General features: G+C 48.1%; 1 protein-coding gene and 1 pseudogene across 1 annotated transcript in view; both read right to left on the reverse strand.

Moving 5' to 3' along the window:
• Positions 1-22,666, reverse strand: part of LOC138468411 (zinc finger protein 268-like) — a 233,674-nt gene that overhangs the window by 54,939 nt on the left and 156,069 nt on the right. The window lies entirely within an intron of this gene.
• LOC138468461 (kinesin-like protein KIF22) lies at positions 1,565-8,078 on the reverse strand (annotated as a pseudogene).

Consider the following 22,666-nt stretch of genomic DNA (forward strand, 5'->3'; position numbering starts at 1 on the left):
GAGTCTGATGAGGCGTTGTTGATACGTGTGTTGTAAGCATTGGCTTTATGGGTAATAATGGCTGTTTTGCATATTTTGTTAGCATTCTTGAATGCTTTAGCCGAGTCCTGGGAGGGATGTTTGTTGTGGGCGTGTTCAAAGGAACGTTTGATTCTTCTAAGGGAGCTACGTTCTTCATTGAACCAGAAAAGAGTCTTTTTATCAACACATCTTATTTTGGTTGTTATAGGTGCCACTTCATCAATGGTGATGGATAGGCATTTGTGGTAGTAATTCGCAATGGTACTTGGGTCATTGCTGACAACTGAATTAGCTTCTAGTGTTTTGTTTGAGTACGGGGGTGAAATTCTCTGCAATTAGTTTGTGTGGGTTTCTGGCTTCAAGGATGGCCCTTTCACATTAGTATGTGAAAATAATATATGACCAAAGGTTCTGTGTCTTCAATAAACCCATTTAATGTTTATCAGTGCATTGAAAAATATATATACACACATATTGAATACAAAGGAGATGGGATTTGAAGGGGTTTAGGTAGACAAGATGCAATACAAAACAAAAGTAAAATAAATCAAAGTAAAACATAACGGATATGAAATATATCGACATATAATTAGTATGCAGCACTTAATTACAACTTAATATCAAAACTTAGTATTGGTGTTAGGTACCTTGTTACATGGTGGTCTCAAATGCATTCCCAGCGATTTACTTGTGGTCTGACATTCAGGGCTTTACTTGCAAGTATTATGAGAGCAGCCACACACCCACACTTCCAGGTGTGTATTTTGTCTGTATAACATGTACAATGTTTGAGATTTGATTTGTAAAGATTAAGTCCAACCTGTACAATAAAGTACACTTATGTTTGTATGGATAAGCGCAATCTTTACCGGTGTACAATATATAACTAATGTGTAATAGGTGATAGGCAGGGGCATAGCCTAAGCAAACCAGTTCCTGCAGCTATTGGAATAAATCACTATTTATAAAACATTATAACTTTACTATAACCTAAGCGCACTCATATCACTGGGTAGCCCATCCGACAGTACCATACCATACAAGAGCATCCGTTGCCTCTAACTCACATCTGGGCCAGGTCAGACACATCGAGTCCATAGACCGAGTGACTCTGGTATGTTTTCCAATACCAGGCATTCTTTCAGATATTCTGGTGCTTGTCCATATAGGCATCTATTCACAACGCTACTCATCTTGAAACATATTCTGGCCTCTCCTGGAAGCCTGTGCAGTACCCACCTATGTGCAGACACCGGATCCCATCTTGCAGTACCTTTAATAATCCGAACTGCATTATTCTGCAGTGTCTGGAGTTTTTTGGTGCAGCCAGTAATGCACTACAGTGGTCAAGTCTAGGCATGATGACAGCTCGGACCAATGTTGTGCAATTACCAAACGAAACATATGGCTTCACTAGTCTAAGCCGTCTTAAATGATATTGAGATTTATTAACTACACTGCTTACATGGGCTTCGGCACCAAGAGATGGTTTCAGGATCACTCACAAGGTTCTATTTTATTTATTTCTTATTTTTTTCAGAATGTCAAAACGGGCATGTATTTACAAATGTATTTACAGGTGTAGCTCAAGCAGTCATCATAGGTTACTCAGAAGGTTGACCTTTATAAATGAAGCCACCATCTTGGACGACATGCCTTCAATCTCCTGGAGGTCTTCTATCTTTGACAGAGGCCCATTGATCTTCCGCCATCCAAAGATGAGCTTGGCCTTTTTATCCCAGATTTTAAGCAGAGATTTCAGCTCCTTCAAGTCACCAGTGTTCAGTACGTGCAGGAGGTTGCTGCAAGTTTTCACCACAAAATCTGCATTAATGTTCATGCCCCAGTTTGCTTTGTTCTCCGAGCCATCGTAGGGCACCTTTTTTTTTCAGGCACTCTTTTTTAAAGATTGCAATTTCTCCAAGCGGGCTCACTGGTGTGTTCTGGTTTTGAACTTGCAGAGGCTGAACAATAGCTTGCTTCCGCTGGATTGTGCAAGAGGCAGTGCTGCGCTGAAGAGGCTTAACCTTACACTGAAAGGCATCATGGTCTGGCGTTTGACATTTATCACCTGGATTTGGCGATTGGTCCAAACAGCTGTCTGCAGCAAGTGCCTTCACCTCTAGCTCCCTCAGATTTCCATGAGTTCCTGTATTACTATCTGGCTCTCCTCCACCTTCCTCTTTAGTTCCAGGCGTTCTCCTTTTGGGGTCCTGGGCAGTGGAATCCCTTTCAGTGCTGAGGGAGGACTCCGTCAGCTTGGGGGCTCTTCACCACTTTCACTCTTCGATTTCTTATTAGGTGTGGGGCTGCAGTGCTAGGCTCTTTTCCTTCCCGCTGTCCCTTTACGGGCACAAAAGATGGCATATGGTTGCTTTCCTGAGTGAAGGGTTTGTTGACAATCTGTTTGGACTTTGCAGCGAAGTTCAGGGCTGTTAGCGTATCGAAGTAATACTTCTGCCCTGGGGCAATGTTGGTTATCATGACGCTGTGTGCACAACCCCCGAGGGAGTCCTGCAGGAGGCGCGTTAGCTTGCTGTCCCTGTAAGGAATTCTTGGTAAGCCCTGATTTAGGGCATCCACCACCTTGCTGAGAACAAAGAGGGAGGAGTTGATGGCCGCACTTTCCTTCAGACGGATGCCCTGATTGCCTGTACGCCGGTTATCCTCAGATCCGGCCAGATCGATCAGGTAAAACTTTCCAGTGAACTGCCTTAAGGGAGAGAACCCCTCCCTCTTTTGAACCTTGATGAGTAGTACTGCGTGGCTGCGGCTGGAATGATCGTTCAGTTTGGTAGATGCCACAGTGCGGTTCTGGCTGGTTGGGATCAAGTAGTTCTCAACGCTGGACGCTGTTTTAATGTGGTGCCTTCGTACTCAATTGGCAATTTAGTACATGCCTGAGTGAAACCAAAGATGAGGAACTCTGTTTTAGTTGCATTAAGACAAAGTCCATTTGTTGTCATCCAAATTTGGATAGACTTATAGATTTGTTCAATGCTTTCCAGATCTTGATCATAATCCCCATTCAGCTGTATAATGAGCTGAGTATCATCAGCATAATTCGAAGAATCGCACACCAAAGTTATCCAAAAGAGCACATAGGGTGCGACAGAATATGTTAAATAATACCGGGGAGAGACAAGCTCCCTGAGAGATACCACAATTAATTAAGTCGGGTTTAGAACATGCGTTACCCCTAGACTATTCTTGATTTCCTGCCAAGAAGAAAAGAGCTCATCCAGTCTATCGCTCCACTGGAGCACCCTCCGTGGTCCGCCAGCCTGCTAAGCAGTTCCTCATGGTCTATGAGGTCGAAGGCTGCTGATATATCTAATAATATCAGCAGTCCCGCTTTGCTCCTATCCATGATATTAAGCACTTCTGACTGAATGTCCAGAAGCGAGCTTTCTGTGCCATGTGCAGGCCTAACACCCGACTGCCTGGGGTGGACAATCTTCTGACTTTCTACAAGGCCCTGGAGCTGTATCGTCGCCAGCTTGTCTATCATTTTCAATAAAAAAGGCACATTTGTTATAGGTCGCAAATTGCTGCAGATTTTATGATCTTGCCCAGGTTTTTTAATCAGGGGGTAACAATCACCTTTTTCAGCAAGTCTGGCACTAGGTTATTTGCAAATGAACCATTAGCAAAGCGCAACAGCAAAGGGATATCCCAGTGTTCCAAAACGATTCTTAAGGGAATAACATCCTCCAAACATGTAGTGGGATGCATTATTTTAAGAACTCTCTCCAGCCCGTCTCTAGAGATAGCTTCAAAGGCAAACAAAGGGGCATTAATGTGCCATGATGTCCCGACAGCTATGGGAGCCGAGACAGGCAGAGGCATTTCCAGATTATTTGCAATGCTATCCTGCGCTGTCCTAATTTTATCAGCAAATGCTCTCTGGACTACCTCACAATCTTCATCCGTAGGATCCACTTTTTTTACTTGGGCTTGTGGTTTTTCCAAATTCTTAAGGATTTCAAAGAGCTTCTTTGATTAATTTTTTGAGGACAATATTTGCGTACTAAAGTAATCTTGCTTTGCCTTAAAAATGTCTTTCCGATAGATTTTCTCTAAAACATTCCAGCTGTTTCTGCTCTCTTGTGTCTGTAGTTTGACCCAATTTCTTTCTGCTTTCCTTTTTGCTTGTTTACATGTTAGCAAGTCTGCTGTAACCCATTTTTGTCTATTTGTTCATTCTCTAATAGACTTAGATTTTAGAGGGGCTACCTCATCCAGCAGTGTGGCGAGGGCCTTTTCATATTCTAATGCTAGGAAGTCAGGGGAGTCCCCATCTGAAGTAGAGGCCATACTTCTTAAAACAGCCTTCTAAGTCAGCTGCCTTGGTGTTATTAAGATTTCTACTTATCATTTTCTTAACTACATTTTTCCTTTGAGTAAGGAAGGCGGGGAGCTGAGATTAAAGCTCACGTAGAAATGATCGGACCAAACACATGGTTCAATTTCCAGTGAAACAGCAGGTAAATTCCCAACAGCAACCCAGTCCAGAATGTTGCCCTGTTTATGGGCGAGTTCTTTATCAAGGATCGTGAATTGATTATCCTTTAGCAAATATTCCAGCGAAGCGCATATTGTCTATAAGTGTATACAAAATGTACATAATATCCCTGTACGGTATAAATTAAGTTCTGTAACCTGCATACAAAAAATATTTTCTTACACTTGGGGGAACAGAAAAGACGAAGAGCACTTTACAAGCATACGTTTTTCTCACAGTTTTACAGCCATTTCTTAAGGTCTGTGCTTAAGAATCTTGTGCTCCCTGTCTCTTGTTTGGCAATAACTGCAATGACACGACGTTGACAATACTAGTTGCAAGTGCATAATTTCAAATTCACTTGCTCGGATGTTAATAAATGTTCAGGGCCATTGTTACACATATTTCCACCTTTTGTAATTTGCAACATCAGCTGACTGTTTTCCGCCTATTTATGTGTCTTATTTATCCTAAACCCTAAAACAAATGAGTCATTAGCATGCGACTTCTCATGAATTCACCACTATGATAATATCAACTTCAGCGACATCATTTGCAAAGACTGTCAGGGTTATTCTCACCCCTTTGCATGTTTAACAATTGTAGTGACATTACTAGTTGCAGGTCCATCATTTCAAATTCGCTTATCCTAATGTTCATACATGTTCACAGCCACTTAGTAGCTGACTGCTTATTGAATTTTCACTTTTATTTCCATTTTATGTGATTTGAAACATTAGTAGATTGTTTACCCCCTTATATTTTAATTTATTTAATTTAACCTACAATCATTGAGATAAGCAATTGAGTCACTAACATGCTCCTTTTGATAAATTTAGAATTTACACAACAGCAATAGCAACGTCAACAACATCGTTTACTAATACTACAGTGTTGTTCGCCCCTACACAGAGGCTGTCTGCATTTGCTGAAGATCCGAGACACCTGAGCTTGCTGGAGCTCCCGCTTGTGGCAGAACCACAGCTCTCTGCTGAGAGAGTCCACAATGGTGTTTTGAATGCCTGCCAAGTGGAACAGGACTAGAAACATGCGCTGGGCAATGGCCCAGAACCACAGATTCTGTGCCTCCAGGGAGAGGACAGGAGATTTCTGCCATGCTTATTGATGTAATACATGGTGGTCGTGCTGTCTGAATATCTTGGCCGCCTTTCCCAAAAGCTGCGGTTTGAAAGACTGAGAGCCCAGAAACACTGCCCGCAGTTCAAGGACGTTGAGAGCCATAGTCTCCAGGCATATAGTTGGCTCGTGTGGATGCCCCAGAGAGGTGTTGGTAGTGACCATTTCCTGATGTGCCTAGGCTCAGAAGGTAGTCTCTCGTGAGATGCAAATAGACCACCACCTCAGGGCTTTCCTGAACGTTTGATTGGGGACTATCTTGTCGTTCCATGAGCCTGAGGTCTGCTTTAACATGGTTTCCAGGAACTCTTGAAGAGGTCTCATGCACAACCTGCAATGAGGGAGCAGATGGATGCAGGAAGACATCATCCCTAAGAGATTTGATTGAGCGGACTGTTGCCACTCTGACAGAGGATAGCCATTGTACCTTTACTAGGATGGCATGTATCTTTACCTCCAATGAGGGTGCCAGGCACGAGACTGTGTTGAGTCGGCCACCAGGAACAGAGCGTCTTGGGACGGCACCATGCAGGATTTGGGATAGTTGATGGAGAATCCCAGAGAGGTTAGAGTTTGAACCGCTCCATTGTATGTTGAGCGGCCTGGGTGTGAGAACGAGACTGGACCAGCCAATCATCCATGTAGGGGTAGACAAACACTCTCTCCCGATGAAGGAATGCTGCCACTGGGGATAGGCATTTGGTGAACACCCGCTAGGATGATTTGAGGCTGAAGGTCAGACCCAGCATCGCCAAGAAATCTCCCACTTCCAGTTGGCTGAGCACCAGCTGCAACGTGACCATCCTGAATTACTGGACGTTAGGAATTTGTTGAGACGACACAAGTCCAGGATGGGCCTCCACCCACTTGACTTCTTGCGAACCAGAAAGTATCTTGAGTATACTCCGGAGCCCCATAGGCGCAGGGGCACAGGTTCTATTGCCCCTTTTAGCAGCGTGGCCTGAAATTCCTTGACAAATTGGGCTCTGTGCTTTTCTTGCCTTATCAAGCGTGCAATAGGGGGGCATTTGTCTTGGAACTACAGAGAGTGTCCCCGCTTGATGGCGTTGACCACCCATTTGTCCATGGAGATGTTGCGCCACATGTCGACAAACTGAGATAGGCGGTTTCCCATGGGGGTGCTGACGTGGAGACTCGGGACCTGGGTCTGGTCAGGCGTCCTTTGGCATCCGTGTACTGGTGGCTTGCAGACAACAACGCTGGGTCCCTCCCGTATAGGCCTGGGAATGGCCTCTATACGCTTCCTGAGCAGTAGAGCGAGATGGCTGGAGGTAGGAAGAGTTGAGCATCTTGGAAGTTCGGAAAGCCTTTCCTTTCTGGGAGCAAAAGACCTGCCTCCTTTGTTGCATCATGTCCAGAGAGCGTGCCGTCTCTGTGTCCATCTTGATGGTGAGAAGAGACTCGTCCACTGCCTTGCCGAAAAGGCTATCTCTGTCGAAAGGCATGTTGACCACCTTGGCTTGGACGTCCTGACTGAAATTTGGGCCCTCAGCCAATGTCGTCAATGTCAAGGGTGACCGTGATTGCATGGTCAGATGCCACTTCGACCCTCCTGGAAGATGGCCATGGCCTCTGCTTTCTTGTCCTCTGGCAGGAAATCGAGGATGGGTCCAAACTTGTACAAGGGTTCTCTGTCGTAGCATGCAAGGATGGCTAGGGAATTGATGGCTTTGACTTTAGAGGCCACAGTGGTGGTCATGCGCTTTCCAGAAGGATCCAGCTTCCTTTCCTCCAGGTCATGAGGGACTGAGCAAGAGGATGACTGATTAGATGACCTCTTCCTCGAGGCTACTGAATCCGGCGTAAGATGGCCTCTGAGGCATTTAGGAGCCGTATCTGGGACCCTATATTTCTTCTCCAGTCTTTTTTAATAGGAGTGGGAAAGGGTTATTGCATCACCACCAGCCCGTCCTCCAAGACATCACCCAGAAGAGAGACTGAGACCACAGTCTTTCTGGAAAAGGAATCCCTCCTTCTTTTCCTCCGGAACCAGATTGAAAACCTTGGAGGCCCAGGATATCATCGCCTAGAAAGATCCTACTACATCTGGTGGCTCACCGTCTGCAGGGATGTAGTCCTCAACATCATCCGTACCCTGGGTACCATCTGTATCCGAGTTGGTGTCCGTTCCTATCAAGACCAACTCCTCTACAATAGATGGCTGTGGAACAGGGGGTGGCAGCGGGATCACAGGCACTGGAGGAGCCGGTGCCAGGTGGGGCTGAGACGGTCTTGGTTTACTGGGCACAGGAGCTGGGCCTGGAACCAGAGGAGGACCAGAAGCCACAGGCGGTAGTCGCTGCTGAAGCTCTGAGACCAGAGTGTGGATAGTTGACAAAATGTCGAAAGAAACATCTCTTGGAAATGGATCTCTCAAAACCTCTTTCGGGTGCATGAGGCCAGGGGCGTGTAGGGCCACAAGCGGTTGCGCATGCCGCAAAGTCAGCTATGGAAGCATGCCAATGCCACCCTCCATAAGGTGTAGGAGGATGTTTTCAAAGACTTCTAACTCCTCTTTTGCATCTGACAGGATGGAAGGAGCAGAGACAGGGGCTGGAGACATGACCCAGGGAAGCCTCACAGGGGATGTGGCAGGCATCTGAGGGGCCCTTGTGGGCTTTGGCAGAAAGGAGAGATCTGGTGGTGCCTCCTTCTCTCTGCTGGAACCTCTCTGCGCGCCTGGCGAAGGCAATGCGGATGGAACAGACCCAGCCGGGACTGACAGAGGATTTGGAGGCAATGCTACCCTTGAGATAGCCATTGTGACCGTAGAGATGGTGCATGCAGTCATCGGCAAGCCTGTAGATGTGACAAAAACCAGCCAGGCGATCGGTGCCGTCGACGGAGTCTTCGTCGACGATGACGATTTAGACAACGATCTTGGGGTCGTCTATGAGGATGTCTTCGGGGTTGCTGACGATGATGCTGCTGAGGACTATGAACGCTGCTTCATTGACAGGGTTGATGGTGATGGAGTATATGATCTCTGGCCTTCCGAAGATGGGGCTCCCTTCGTGCCAGTTACTGACCCAGTTGACAGATGCTGTGGCCGTGGTGCTCATCGACGAAGAAGTGTGAATGTGTGACTTCACCTTTTCAAGTACCTTACCCTTGGAATCGTCCTCAAAGGATCTTGACCTCTTGCTAGACGGAGTACGCTCCTTGGGCCTGCTAGCCCTGGCAGAGTCGTGACTGCGTACAGACGCCAAGTCAGAGGGCTTACCTTCCTCCAGCCATACCAACAGCTGCTGATGGCGATCCTTCCTTGTTTTAGTGGAGAAAGACTGGCACATGTGGAATACCTCCACATCGTGGTCCGGGTGCAGGCAGGACACCGAAAGGAGAGCACCTAAGGAAAGAACCAAAACTGCCCAACCAAGGGCTAAACCAACGGGCATGTGTAGCACAAAGTATATTAGCCTTTATTAAGACGCAGAGGAGTCAAAACATGTGTCGGCTGGCAACAACAATATTAATTATATTAAAACTTAACTAACAAATGTAAAATGCAATATCAAGCCTCATTACTGGTCTAAAGCGCAAGCTAAACAGACCAAAACACAGGCAGGCAGTAAATGCACTTTTGGTGGCGGACTTCGATGAAGACATTCTTCTGACCACATCTGGAACAGGCCTCCGACATAGTGCATGGGCTAGGCCCAAAACTCGGTTTGCGGCCTTACACAATATAGCAATCCGATGCAAGGTGGGAGAGACCAGCAACGTATCCCTGCTGCTGACAAGTTACAACAGTTTGGTTTAGTTGCCAGATTTTTCTGAGGGCAGTACCACACTTCTGCTTAGTACGCCTGCCAGTGAATTGAGTTACCCTGGAACATGTTGTGCTAGGAAAAACATGTTGTGTTTTAGTGCCTAAAGCCAAATGTTCTGGGCTAGTTAGGACAGCCCCTGGAGAACGTATCCCCCCATGTGTGTTTATGTAAAACATGGTTGTGGTACGGTCCGTCAGGAGGAGGACTGCCTTGTGCACTGTGAGTCCTGAATGCTTGAAGTACCTTCAGGACTGATAGTAATTCTAGAAGGTTGATCGGCTTCTTGGTTAACGTATGTGTCCACATCCCATGTGCCGTATGATGGAGGAAGTGAGCTCCCTAATCTGTCAGGGATGTGTCTGTTGTAAGAGTGGCTTTGATTGCTGGTGTGTTGAAAGGCTTTAACAGGTTGTCCTTGGACCAGCACTGCAGCAATTGTACCAGAGGTTGCAAAACTACCACTAGATTGTCCCACATCCCGGTTGCTTGCGACCATTGTTTCGCTAACCACTCTTGCATTGGACGCATGCATAGTCGGGTGTGTGGCACTAGATAAATGCAGAAAGCCATCATTCCCTGAAGGCGCATTGCCTTTCGCACTGTTACTTAATGACCGGCTACATACTGAGGTGTTTGGTACAGCATGTGTTGGAACCTTTCATTGGAGGGAAGACTAGTCCGTTGTTTGTTTTGATTAGTGCCCAATGTAATTGTTTTACTTGGCTGGGCACTAGACTAGACCTTTTCTCATTTATGGAGAAGTCTGTTCGTTGGGTGTTTTGTAGGCACCTCTGATGTGTGTCTCTTGTTATTAGGCAGTCGTTCAAGTAAGGGTACACTGGAATGGACTGCCATTTTAAGTGGGTGGGCATTACTGCTAGGATCTTTGTAAACACCGTGGGGGCTGAGGCTATGGCGAATTATAGCACCTTGAATTGGTAGTGCTTGTGCCCCACTTTGAACATCAGGTATTTTTTGTGCTCTGACAACATTGAAATATGAAAGTATGCATCTTTCATGTCCAATGTTGCCATGTAATCCCCTTGTTTTAGCAGGGGGTGGGGGGATTACCTCCTGCAACGTGGTCATTCTGAATTTGTTAGGCTTGACATATGTGTTTGCAGTGCACAGTTCTAGCACTGGGCGCATTGTTTGATCTTTCTTTGCAACAAGGACGGACACTGAATAAATACATTGATCTTCCACCAGAGATGGTACCAGCTCTAGGGCTCCTTTTTCTAGTAGTGTCGGGATGCAGACATCTTTCTTGCACGAGGCAGGTGGTGGTGTGGTGCTTCGAGGAACTCTATGGAGTACCCCCTTTTGCCACTGTTGCGAGCACCCAGCAATCTGTTATTCTCTCCCATTGCTGGGTGAAAAGTCTTACGCTAGCCCTGACTGGGGATTCATGGGAGGGAACGTGAACCCGGCCCGTCATTTGTTGGCAGGGGCTGCTGTGCCTCTAGAGGCTGCAACCTTGCCTTGCCCCTTTCCCTCAGCGAGATCCCCTATGCGGATAGGGTAGGGGGTAGATTTAGACTGGGGACTGTAAAAGGAGGAGCAAGATGTTCCAGATTCTGGTTGATTGGACCTGTTGAAGCTTTGTGTACAAATAGTATGCCTAGTGTTTAAGACGCCACTTTGGACATATGGCTTGTTAATAATCTGTCCCCGTGTATTTATGTTCTCGTGCTATTTTTTGGCGGTTTCAAATTGTTCATTGGCAGCCTTCTCGAACAGGACTGCCTCCTTAATAGGCATATTGATTAGTACCACCTGAGTCTCTGACTTAAACCACGAGTCAAGGAGCCACGAGTGTCTCTTAAGAAGTGTACCCTCAGCGATGACTCTTCATGAGGTGTCGACTGAGTCTAGGACATTTTTCAGGATATTTTGCGCTACTTGCTTGCCCTCTGTAGAGATTTTAAGCAGATGCGACCTCACATGTTCTGGCACAGTCTAGGGTCTTGAGTACTTCATCCCATTGGGTGTTATTGTAGCTTGCAAGCAGAGTTCGGTTGTTCACAATTCTGGTCATGTAGGCGCCTGAGGTGGTAATGCACGTTCCCAAAGTGTACAGACGTTTACACTCCTTGGTTAGGGGGGCTTCAGAGGTAGAGAGTGAAACCGTAGCTCTCTTTCGTGCAGCGGTGTCTACAAGTGAGTCAGGTTTCACATGTCCCCTGATGTGTAAGGGGTCAAATGGCGAGGGTTTGAAGATGTTTTCAACTCTCGGGTTCACTGCTCTTGTGAGTGAAGGTGTGGAAGGAGATCGACTAATCCTCTTTTTAATGGACTGGAGCAAGGGAATAGCTTGGCTGACAGGCTTCTTTTCATTAAGAATATCCTCAACAAAGTCAGTACTACCAGGGACTGTTTCCTCCTTGTGGATATTGAAATGGTGAGCAGCTTTTTTAACTCCTGCCCAGCTCCCATCATCCAGGAAGGCGTCAGCGATCTGACCCCCTTCATAACAGCCCTAATCAACGCCTCCTTCAAAACGAGCTCAGTACCTAGCAGCCTCAAGGAGGCCTGGATCATGCCCCTTCTAAAAAAAAAGAAAAAAACCTAGAACCTAACCACCCCACTAATTACAGGGCAATTACCACCGTCCCCTACATCCTAAAGATCTTAGACAGAGTGGCCTACTTGCAAATCCAGAAGCACATGGAAGAGAAGAACCTTTTGGGCCTCAGACAATCTGGCTTCAGACCAAGGCACGGAGCAGAGACAGCCCTTTTAGACTTAAAAATCCAGATGAATGAGGCAAAGGACAAGGGCAATCTAGCCATTCTCCTGTTGCTTGCCCTCTCAGCAGCCTTTGACCTCGTTGACCACCAGATCCTCATGGAACATTTGATGACGTCAGCTGCTTTCTCTAGCCAGGCGACCACCTGGGTCCAATCCTTCCTAGCAGACCGAACCACCCGGGTCTTTTCGCCGGGGGCTTCAACCCACCCCATCCCCATCCTCTGTGGCGTCCCACAAGGTTTGTGCGTCTCGCTGACCCTATTCAATATCTTCACAAAGCTATTGTTCGATCGCCTTGATAACCTGGGTGTCAAATACACAAACTATGCTGACGATACCCAGGTTCTCATCACCCTATCAGGTTGCTATGAAGAGGACTTCACACGGATCAACAACCTCTACCTGGAGATCCAAGCCTAGATGGCAGAACACAGCTTATGCCTCAACGACGAGAAAACAGAGCTCCTTCTCGTCGGCTCCCAACCACGGCTAAACAAACTGGACCCCTGTTACACTTCTATCAACATAGATGATATGATATGATATGATATGATATGGCATTTGTAACGCGCCTACACACAAGGGTTTCAAGTGTTTCAAGGCGCGACGAGGCAGGGAGGGGGGAACAGGTTAAGACAGACAACGATCCTACTAGGCCAGGTGTCATTCAGATCGCGCAAGTGCAGGGGTAGGGGGAAGGGAGAAAGTGCAAGGGGAGGGGAGGGGGGAAAGTACAAGGTAAGTAGAATAAAATAAATAGGGCCAGCAGGTGGCAAGTGCAAGGTAAGTGCAGACAAGTGCTGGGAACGGTGGCTGTAGGGATACGGAGACAGTCCCGCAGTGCAGGGGTTGCCAGGGAGGCAGTGCAAGTGGAGAGTGGCTGGGCCCAGGACCGAGGTCGGCGAGAGTGGCCCAGTTGCAGATTCGGTGCAGATTCAGCAAAGAATTAGCAGGGGAGAGGGAGAGAGAAAGCAGAAGCAAAGAGGAAGCTTTTGAGGTGCTTCTCATCAACTTAGATGGTTCTCATCAAGTTTCAGGGAGGCAGGAAGGCTGTTCCAGAGGGAGGCCCCTGCCGCGGAGAGAGATCTACCCCCAGCTCGTTGCTTTGAGAAGCGGCTGAACTTGAGGGAGTTGGAGACTGATTAGCGAAGGGCTCGGGAAGGAAGATATTTAGGAAGAGAGAGTTGAAGGTATTTAGGCCCCAGGCCCCAGAAGGCCTTGTGGACAATGCAGAGGGATTTGAACTTTATCCTCGCAGTCACTGGGAGCCAGTGTAGAGACTTCAGTCCTGGAGAGATACGGTCCCTGGGCTTGAGGCCAATGACAAGTCTCGCAGTTCTGTTCTGGATGAGTTGCAGAGGGCAGAGTGTGGAGGCAGGCAGATTAAGATAGAGGCCGTTACAGTAGTCCAGCTTTGAGAGAACCAGGGCTCGTGAGACAGTGAGCTTCTGGGGGAAGGAGAGGAAGGGAAGAATACCTCTGAGGAGGTGCAGCTGGTAGTGGGACTTCTTAGAGACGTCAGATATATGAGGAGAGAAGGAGAGTGTGGAGTCGAAGATAACCCCGAGGTTTTTTGCCATGCAGGTAGGAGCAGGAAGAGGGCCAAGAGAGGCCGGCCAGAGAGCTGCAGGGAAGGAGGGAGTGGGTGTGCCGATGAGTAGAATCTCAGTCTTACTGGCATTAAGGCAGAGGTCATTGGCGGCACACCATTCCTGGATAGCAGACAGACAGTCAGAGATGAGGGAAGGAGAGGAGGAGGCCGAGGGTAGCCTGAAAATGAGCTGGGTATCGTCCGCATAGCACTGTTGGGGCAGAGAGCGGCGATGCGGAGGGCAAGGAATGCCAGGTACTGGTTGAACAGCCAGGGGGAGAGATTTGATCCCTGGGGGACACCACAGGTAGAGAAAAAGATGTCAGAGAGCAAGGACCCCAGTTGGACCTGGGAGGGTCGATTGGAGAGGAAAGAGGTCAGCCACGCCAGAGCCTGACCAGTGATACCCAGGTTATCACGGAGACGGTTGAGCAGGATGGCATGGTTGACAGTGTCAAAGGCAGAAGAGAGATCGAGATCGAGCAGAATGAGAACACACGGAGTGTTGGAGTCAAGGTTCAAGAGAAGGTCCTCACGGATGTTCAGGAGAGCAGTTTCCGTGCTTCTGGCAGCTCTGAAGCCAGATTGATGGTCATGAAGACTGCCAACAGATTCAGCATGGAGGTTAAGCTGGGAGATGGCCAGTTTCTCCAGGAGCTTGCCCAGGAAGGGAGTGATGGAGATTGGGCGATAGTTAGCCGGGCAGGAGGGGTCAGAAGAGGGTTTCTTAAGAAGAGGGTGCACAAGGGAGTGCTTAAGGGGGGTGGGAAGACTCCAGAGGTGAAGGAGTGGTTGCAAAAGTCAGCCAGGGCAGGAGCCAGGGTGCCGATGTGGTCCTTGATAGTTTTGGAGGAACAGGGGTGAACCTGTTTAGACGAGACTTTCATAGATCGGACTTGTCTGGAAACCTCGTCAGCAGAAAAAAGGGGAAAGGCAGAGAAGGAGGCTGTAGAAGGGCCAGAGGAAGAGCCAGGAAGAGAGGGAGGGAGGTGATAGGAGGAGAGTGAGGACAGGATGTCCTGAGTTTTAGAGATGAAGTGAGAGGCAAGTGCAGTGCAGAGGGCCTGGGAGGGGACAGGGGAGGTAGAGACTGCAGCAGGGTTGGCAAGCTCCTTGCAGATTTTAAAGAGTTCGGCCGAGTTGTTAGATGCCGCAGAGATGCAGGCTTGGATAAGGGCTCTCTTCTTGGAGAGAACGGAGAGACGGTATTGCCTTTGGAGCAGGCGGCAGGCCAGTTTGTCAGAGGATGAACATGAAGCACGCCATTTCCTCTCTGCCACCCTGCACTTGCGTTTAAGGGTGACGAGCTCCGAGTCATACCAGGAGTTACATTTGGCTTTGGGCTTCAGGTGGATTCTCATGACAGGGGCAAGGATATCAAGAGTATCAGATATAGCAGAGTGGAGCATGGAGAGGGCAGTGTCAGGGTGGGAGTCAGCCGAAGGGGGGGGGGGGTGCGAAGGTGGCAGCGAAAGCCTCAACTGACATGCGCTTCATGGGTCGGATGACCGAGAAGGTGGGTGGCTTTGTCAGTGGGGTAGGGAGGGTGAGGTGGGAGGATAGGAGAAAGTGATCACTCCAGGAGAGAGGAGTGGAGAGAGGGACGGAGAGGGGAAGGTCAGAAGAGATCAGAGCATCAAGAGTGTGCCCTGCAGAATGAGTAGGCCCAGACGGGAGAATAGAGAGTGAGTCGCAGAGGTCACGAAAGAGTCCCGTGGGGGGACAGGAGACATCCAAGTGGATGTTGAAGTCACCAAGAAAGAGGAGTTGAGTGGTTGAGGACAGGAGTGAGGAGGAGAGGTCAGCCCACTCAGAGAGGAAGGAGGAGATTTGACCAGGTGGCCGATAGATAGTAGCCACGGTAAGGGAATGGCTAGGAGAGAGAGAGACGGCAGACAAGGCATTCAAAAGAGGAGTAGGACTGCGTAGGAGTGACAGTGGCAGGAATCCACTCAGGGAAGATAAGGGCTACACCCCCCCCTGCACGGTTGGGCCTGGGCACGGAGAGGATCTTGTAGCCGTCAGGTAGGAGTGTGTCAAAGCTGGTGACAGAGCTGGCCGTGAACCATGTCTCAGTGAGACCGAGGACGTCAAGGTCCAGTTCCTCAAGAAGGTGACAGATATCAGAAGAATGCTTGATTGCAGAGCGAGAGTTAAGAGTGGCAATGTGGAGAAGGTTGCCATCCTTGAAGGACTTCCGGGGAGGGGTACAGATCAGAGGTAATCCCTGTGGAGGTGTAGAAGAAGGAGCAAGAGAGGGGGCAGGGAGGGAGGCTAGAGGCAAGGTAGCCGAGGACAGAGGAGGGGGGACAGCAGGAGAGGAAAGGAAGTTGATGAGGCGTGGGAAGCGTCTATCAAAGAGGTGAAGGTTGGCCTGAGGGCCTTGGACCAAGACGGTCCCGTTAGCGTAGACATTAATGATGGCCATAGAGGAGTGGAAGGAGGCCAAGAGGACATCCCAACGGGTGCCACCATTAATGGGAGAAGAGGAGGCAGGAGAGAGCACAGAGACCATATGAAGGGTCCATAGGTCAGGCGAAGGCACGAAAAAGAGGATGTCAGTGAGTTTCCTTGGAGCAGGCACTAGTGTAGGTGTCAGCGATAGGGAGGCCTGGGTTGGAGACCAGGATGTCCTTTTTAAACTTTTTCCTACCAGATTTAGTGAGGAGAGCAGGGTAGTCAATAGAGAAGCAGTTAGAGAAGATAGGCGAGATAGAGAGCACCATGGAGTAGGAGGGAGGGAGTGGGGGAGGAGGACAGACGATACGAGAGCACGCAGGCAGTAAGAGAGCGGCCAGCCCTAGTTTACCACATTACAGAACAGTGAGTGTGTATTAGGTACAGAGGCCACCTAAGTTTGAGAATTCTGCGGGGGGAGAAAAACCCTGGTTACCACAATTCAGAACAGTGAGAGCGTATTAGGTACAGAGGCCACCTAGGTTTGAGAATCCTGCGGGGGGAGAAAAACCCTGGTTACCACAATTCAGAACAGTGAGAGCGTATTAGGTACAGAGGCCACCTAAGTTTGAGAATCCTGCGGGGGAGAAAAAAAAAACCCTAGTTAACACAACTGTGGGACACAGTGAGGAGAAGACACCATGCGAAGAAGTGACCAGGAATAGATGGGGTGGGCCGGGAGAGGTGGTGAAGAAGTGCAGGCGCCTGCCGTCCCCTGCGGACACCTGCAGACACACAGGGAGCCGCAACTGTAGGAGCCGCCCTTTGCCTAAGGGGCCCTTAGCCGAGGGGGCTGCCGGGCAGGGGGCTGTCCAGGAAAGGGGTGGATATAGGCAGAGTGAGGAGGGTAGGGGGGTGTGGGCGGGCAGGGAGGCGGGAAGGGAGGAGGAGGACCAGGAAGTGGGAGGGGGGAAAGCAGCACAACAACGCGCTCAGAGCGCGAGGCAAAAAAAATCAATAATTGTAGCACAAAACTCACGGAGGCCCACAGGGCCAGGCAGGGCTTCCCTAAGCCTGCAGATCCCTCAGGCTACCGGCGACCGCTCTCCCACGCTCCGAGGAAACAAAGAAGCGAGCGGGGGGAGCAGCCGTCGAGTAGGCCAAGAGGGAGGCAAGCGAGGCAGCCAATCAGAGGGGGAGGTGGGCGGGCAGGGAGGCGGGAAGGGAGCGGAGGACCAGGAAGTGGGAGGGGGAAAGCAGCACAAAACGCGCTCAGAGCGCGAGGCAAAAAAAAAAATCAATAATTGTAGCACAAAACTCACAGAGGCCTGCAGGGCCAGGCAGGGCTTCCCTAGGCCTGCAGATCCCTCAGGCTACCGGCGACTGCTCTCCCACGCTCCGAAGAAACAAAGAAGCGAGCGGGGGGAGCAGCCGTCGAGTAGGCCAAGAAGGAGGCAGCCAGGCAGCCAATCAGAGGGGGGGTGGGCGGGCAGGGAGGTGGGAAGGGAGAGGAGGACCAGGAAGTGGGAGGGGGGAAAGCAGCACAAAACCCGCTCAGAGCGCGAGGCAAAAAAAATCAATAATTGTAGCACAAAACTCACAGAGGCCCGCAGGGCCAGGCAGGGCTTCCCTACGCCTGCAGATCCCTCAGGCTACCGGCGACTGCTCTCCCACGCTCCGAAGAAACAAAGAAGCGAGCGGTGGGAGCAGCCGTCGAGTAGGCCAAGAGGGAGGCTGCCAGGCAGGCAATCAGAGGGGGGGGGTGGGCGGCCAGGGAGGCAGGAAGGGAGAGGAGGACCAGGAAGTGGGAGGGGGGAAAGCAGCACAACAACGCGCTCAGAGCGCGAGGCAAAACAAAAAAACAATAATTGTAGCACAAAACTCACGGAGGCCTGCAGGGCCAGGCAGGGCTTCCCTAAGCCTGCAGATCCCTCAGGCTACCGGCGACTGCTCTCCCACGCTCCGAAGAAACAAAGAAGCGAGCGGGGGGAGCAGCCGTCGAGTAGGCCAAGAAGGAGGCAGCCAGGCAGCCAATCAGAGGGGGGGGTGGGCGGGCAGGGAGGTGGGAAGGTAGAGGAGGACCAGGAAGTGGGAGGGGGGAAAGCAGCACAACAACGCGCTCAGAGCGCGAGGCAAAAAAAAATCAATAATTGTAGCACAAAACTCACAGAGGCCCGCAGGGCCAGGCAGGGCTTCCCTAAGCCTGCAGATCCCTCAGGCTACCGGCGACTGCTCTCCCACGCTCCGAAGAAACAAAGATGGTAATCTAATCACTGTAGCCAAAGAAATTAAAACCCTAGGGGTTTATTTAGATTTCACACTCTCGCTCAAAAAACAGGTAAACGCCATAGCCTCATCCACAGCTTATAAAAATAAGCTCATCAATGCCTGCAAAGCCTTGCTTTCGCCCTCCAGCTACATCACATTAGCCAGAGCGCTAGTGCTATCACAAATTGACTATTGCAACATTCTCTTTCTTGGCACCTCAGAGTGCAATTTGAACTAATTGCAGGTGCTGCAGAACAATGCCCTCAGAGCGGCTCTGAGTATCCCGTGGCATTCACACATCTCCAGTTTCAGACAAGATGCCCATTAGCTCCCTGTACGAGACAGAATCACCCTTAGATCACTCGTCATCGCCCACAAATACTTGGCAGACAAGTTCAACAAACACACCTCAACCAGACCAACCAGAATGCTGTACTGTCAGTGCCTATCCATCTCCAAATTCTCCCTAAATAAAGCAGGCGGTTTCAGCTTCCCGGTCCTAGCCGCCAAACAATGGAATGCTATACCTGTGAACCTCAGAGCAGAACCATCCTTCTGGACCTTCAGAGCAAAAACGAAGTCCTGGCTCGCTGACAAGAACGCTAACATTGCCAGACACTCCAACCATTGGCTCACCACTGTTCTTGTTTTCCTGTGTCTGCCTCTCGACCACCATGTAACCCGGTAAATTGCACTTACTGTTATTATCTTCTATGTCTATAAGCTGTTGTAACCTGCTCTAAGTCTCCGGCGCCGAGTTACCTCAGGGTTCGGGGAACTGTATAAATAAAGAAACTAAACTAAACTAAGCAGGTCATTGTATATGCCACTCCAACATCTGGGGTGTCAATGATAGTGTCATCTGGGTCATAAGGATCACCCAAGTACAAATAATCAGGGTCTTGATTGGGGTTGTCCTGGTCGAAATACCAGATGTCTTGATCTGCCTGGTCCGGCTGAATGTCCCTGTGCTGAGTGCCCTGGGAAGCACCCACGGATATTAGGGTGGGCGTAGGAGCAGGTGACGGTATATGCTGTGCTTTACTACACTCAGGGGGCTGAGACACTTCGAGGTCAAGTCTTTTGTCGAATAGGGTACTTATTCATAAAGTCAACAAAGGAGGAAACTTTGTCCATAGTCTCTTCAAATCGCTCCTTTGTCCAGGGGCATGTTTTTGGTGCGTTAGCTAAAGTAAACACCTGCTTCGTGGTCGCTCCTTGTTTCGGGGTCTTCCCATGGACTTTTCTATTGAAGAGATGAAGAAATAGGAGAATGGGTCTTCTGTGGCAGCCGGACTGTGTTTCTTAAGGCCATGGGCCTCTTTATGGTGCTTTTATGTCGAAAGGTGCTTCTTGTGTTTTTTCGGTGGCTGTGTCTGCATCTCCGATTCATCCGCTGAATGAGAGACGCCTATCGCCGGTACTTTTTCTTTACAGCCTTGTGGTTAACGCTGATGAGGAACACAGCAGTCTTTCTCTGCGTGTGTCGGTATGCCGCAAGGCAACTGCCGTCGGCGTGCAGCCTTCCTTAGATGGTTCCATCGAGGAGCAGCCTTGGGGTATGTGTTTAGGTGTTAGTGTGCGTGTGTGTGCGTTGCCAGAGGCCTTCCCCATAGCAGCATGCTGCAACTGCCTTGTCAAAGCTGGGGACTGAAGCGTGGAACCCTGATGGTTCTCTCGGTGCGTCTTTGGGCTCCGAACCGGAGCCTTCGATAATCTGGCTTTCCTGTTCCGACTCTAAGAGTCCGGTGGCAGTTGCCAACTCTGCTATCACGGCATGTACCTCCCACCGTTTGGTTCGACTCTCTTTAAAATGTTTTGGACTTGAAGAGCTTACAGGATGCAAAATGGGTCTCCTGGTGATCGTGGAGAAGGCAGTGGTTGCACACTCCATGGGTGTCCTTCCATGGGAACTTTGTGCTACACTTTGGACAGAATTTAAATGGAGTTCACTCCATGTTGGAAAGATAAATTAAGGGCAGCAAGACAAGACCCGTAGAAGCAGGGAATGGAGGTAGGCATTCTCTATATGAAAAAGATCAGTCTCCCCACTCTCCCTTCTGCCAAAGCCAGGTGTAGGCTAAAACCTGTTTCCAGAACTATCAATTGTTAAGTCTTCAACAGTTCTTCCATCGAGCGGTAACCGGGAAAGTAATAATGAAGAGATATTAGCTACAGGACACCGGGAGAAATATTACTGACCATGATGGCGGAAAAAATAATCTGAGGTACCTCGATGCGTGTGGGATCATGGATACAGTTAATGTCACACTAGGGATAGAATTACAAACTTGCACAGTTGACGTCACATTTCGAACTTCGTAAAACTTCATGTGCAATACTCTGCAGCTACCACTAAATATCAGTCTATGCAAAGCATGTGATTCTAAGCGGATCCACAAGCCTCAGAAACATATATATACACACACAGAATTAATGTTATGAAAAATATTTACATATATCATTTACAGTTAATATAAGGAAGAAGAATTACTATAGCACACACAAAGGGGAGAAAGAGGAAGCAATACAGGGTCATGATTAGTGGAAGGGGGATAGAAACTTCATCAAATCGTGGATCAGTAATGTCCTGTGTACTTGATTAAGGAGATTGCTGGACGCAGTGATCACATGTATTTCTTATAAGTAGTTCTTTATAGCTGCACATAATTGCATTAGTTGATCATTTCTCTTGATTCATTGTGGAACCTTTGTTTATTTGTAAATGGGAAGATTATATTGTTTCATGCTAAAATAGAGAATAATTTACCATTTGTTGTTTCTTCTTCTTCACTGAGGTCCTCTTTAGGGAAGTGCATGTCCAGCCGTTCTAGTGTACTTGTCATACCTATTATAGAAAAGAGTGTAAGATGTATGGTCATACAAAAAGTATACCTTTAACATTATATATCTATGTGTACCTTTATTTATTCATATGTATATTTGAAATAATAAACCTTGTTTTGAGAAAATAATGATATACTTTTCAATAATATTTTTGTAAATAAATATACAGTGCATTATTGCAAATAATAACGTGTTTTCAAAAAGTGATTTGAAAACAGGAAATGAAAGGTAGTTTTAATAATGATGATATAAATCTTTCATGTATTTACTAAAGTTACATGCATGGTTATAAATGATATGGGAAATTACTGTTTTTATTTTTAAGTACTCCTTAGTAAAATGTGTGTATTAGATTTTTCTACTTAAATGTCTTCCACTATCTGTCAGGTGTTGAAGTGAATTATTTCAAAATGATTTACAATTTACTTCAATATATAGTATAATACTAAACATGCTGTTGTAATTTGAAAACAATTATTTTGATTTATAAACTTAGAAGATAGATAAAAGACACGTGTAATTTGTGTTACTTTTGTTTTAGTGAAATATCATTTTAGTGAAATATTATTTTGTGAAACAAATTTGTATTTTTATTGTGCTTTATATAGCGCCTTTGTCCAAAACGCTTTACATAAGAAAGTCAACAGTACATAAAATAAGCAGTGCAAATCAGCGTTCAGATACTGCCGGTAACAATCAGAGGACTGAAGCAGGTGTGATTTGAGAGAGGAACGGAACGAAGAGTAAGAAGTAATGGAACGGAGAGACAGAGTGAGCACGTTCCAACGAAGAGGAGCAAGGAGCTGAAAAGAATGAAAGCGGGATTGAGCACAAGGAAAACTGGGGGAACATTCAGCCTAAAAAGACCAGAAGAACGGAGAGAGCGAGAGGGGTTATAAAATGAAAGGAGAGATGCAAGCTAGTCATGGGCAAGTCCGTAAAGAGATTTAAAAACTAAGCAAAGAAAATCAAATTTAAAGGCATGGTCTAGTAAAAATGTTTATTGTCCCTACGGGTCGGCCATATTTTTTTAAGCCTAAGTGGCTCGATTTTAGAAAACTTTCCTATGGACCTTACCCGAGTTTTCGTCCATTAAACGCATGCGAAAACAGGCACCAGGGAGCTGCCATTTTGTGATAATCCTATCACTTGCCGCATCGCCCTGGCTGACCTGCTTCTGCGGCACTAAATCAAATCCCCCGCCCCTGAGCCTGTCATCAGCAGACTCGTACCGCCCATTTCCCAACGCCAAAGCACGTCTCGTGTCAACAATCGCTGCGCCTCAGCTAATGACGTGTCGCCATGGAAATGGCAGGGTGCCTCTTTCCTCAATAAGTATAAACAGACCGTTTCCCA

This window comes from Ambystoma mexicanum, chromosome 4q (assembly GCF_040938575.1).
Source record: "Ambystoma mexicanum isolate Mex_15411 chromosome 4q, UKY_AmexF1_1, whole genome shotgun sequence".
NCBI classification, from domain to species: Eukaryota; Metazoa; Chordata; class Amphibia; order Caudata; family Ambystomatidae; genus Ambystoma; species Ambystoma mexicanum.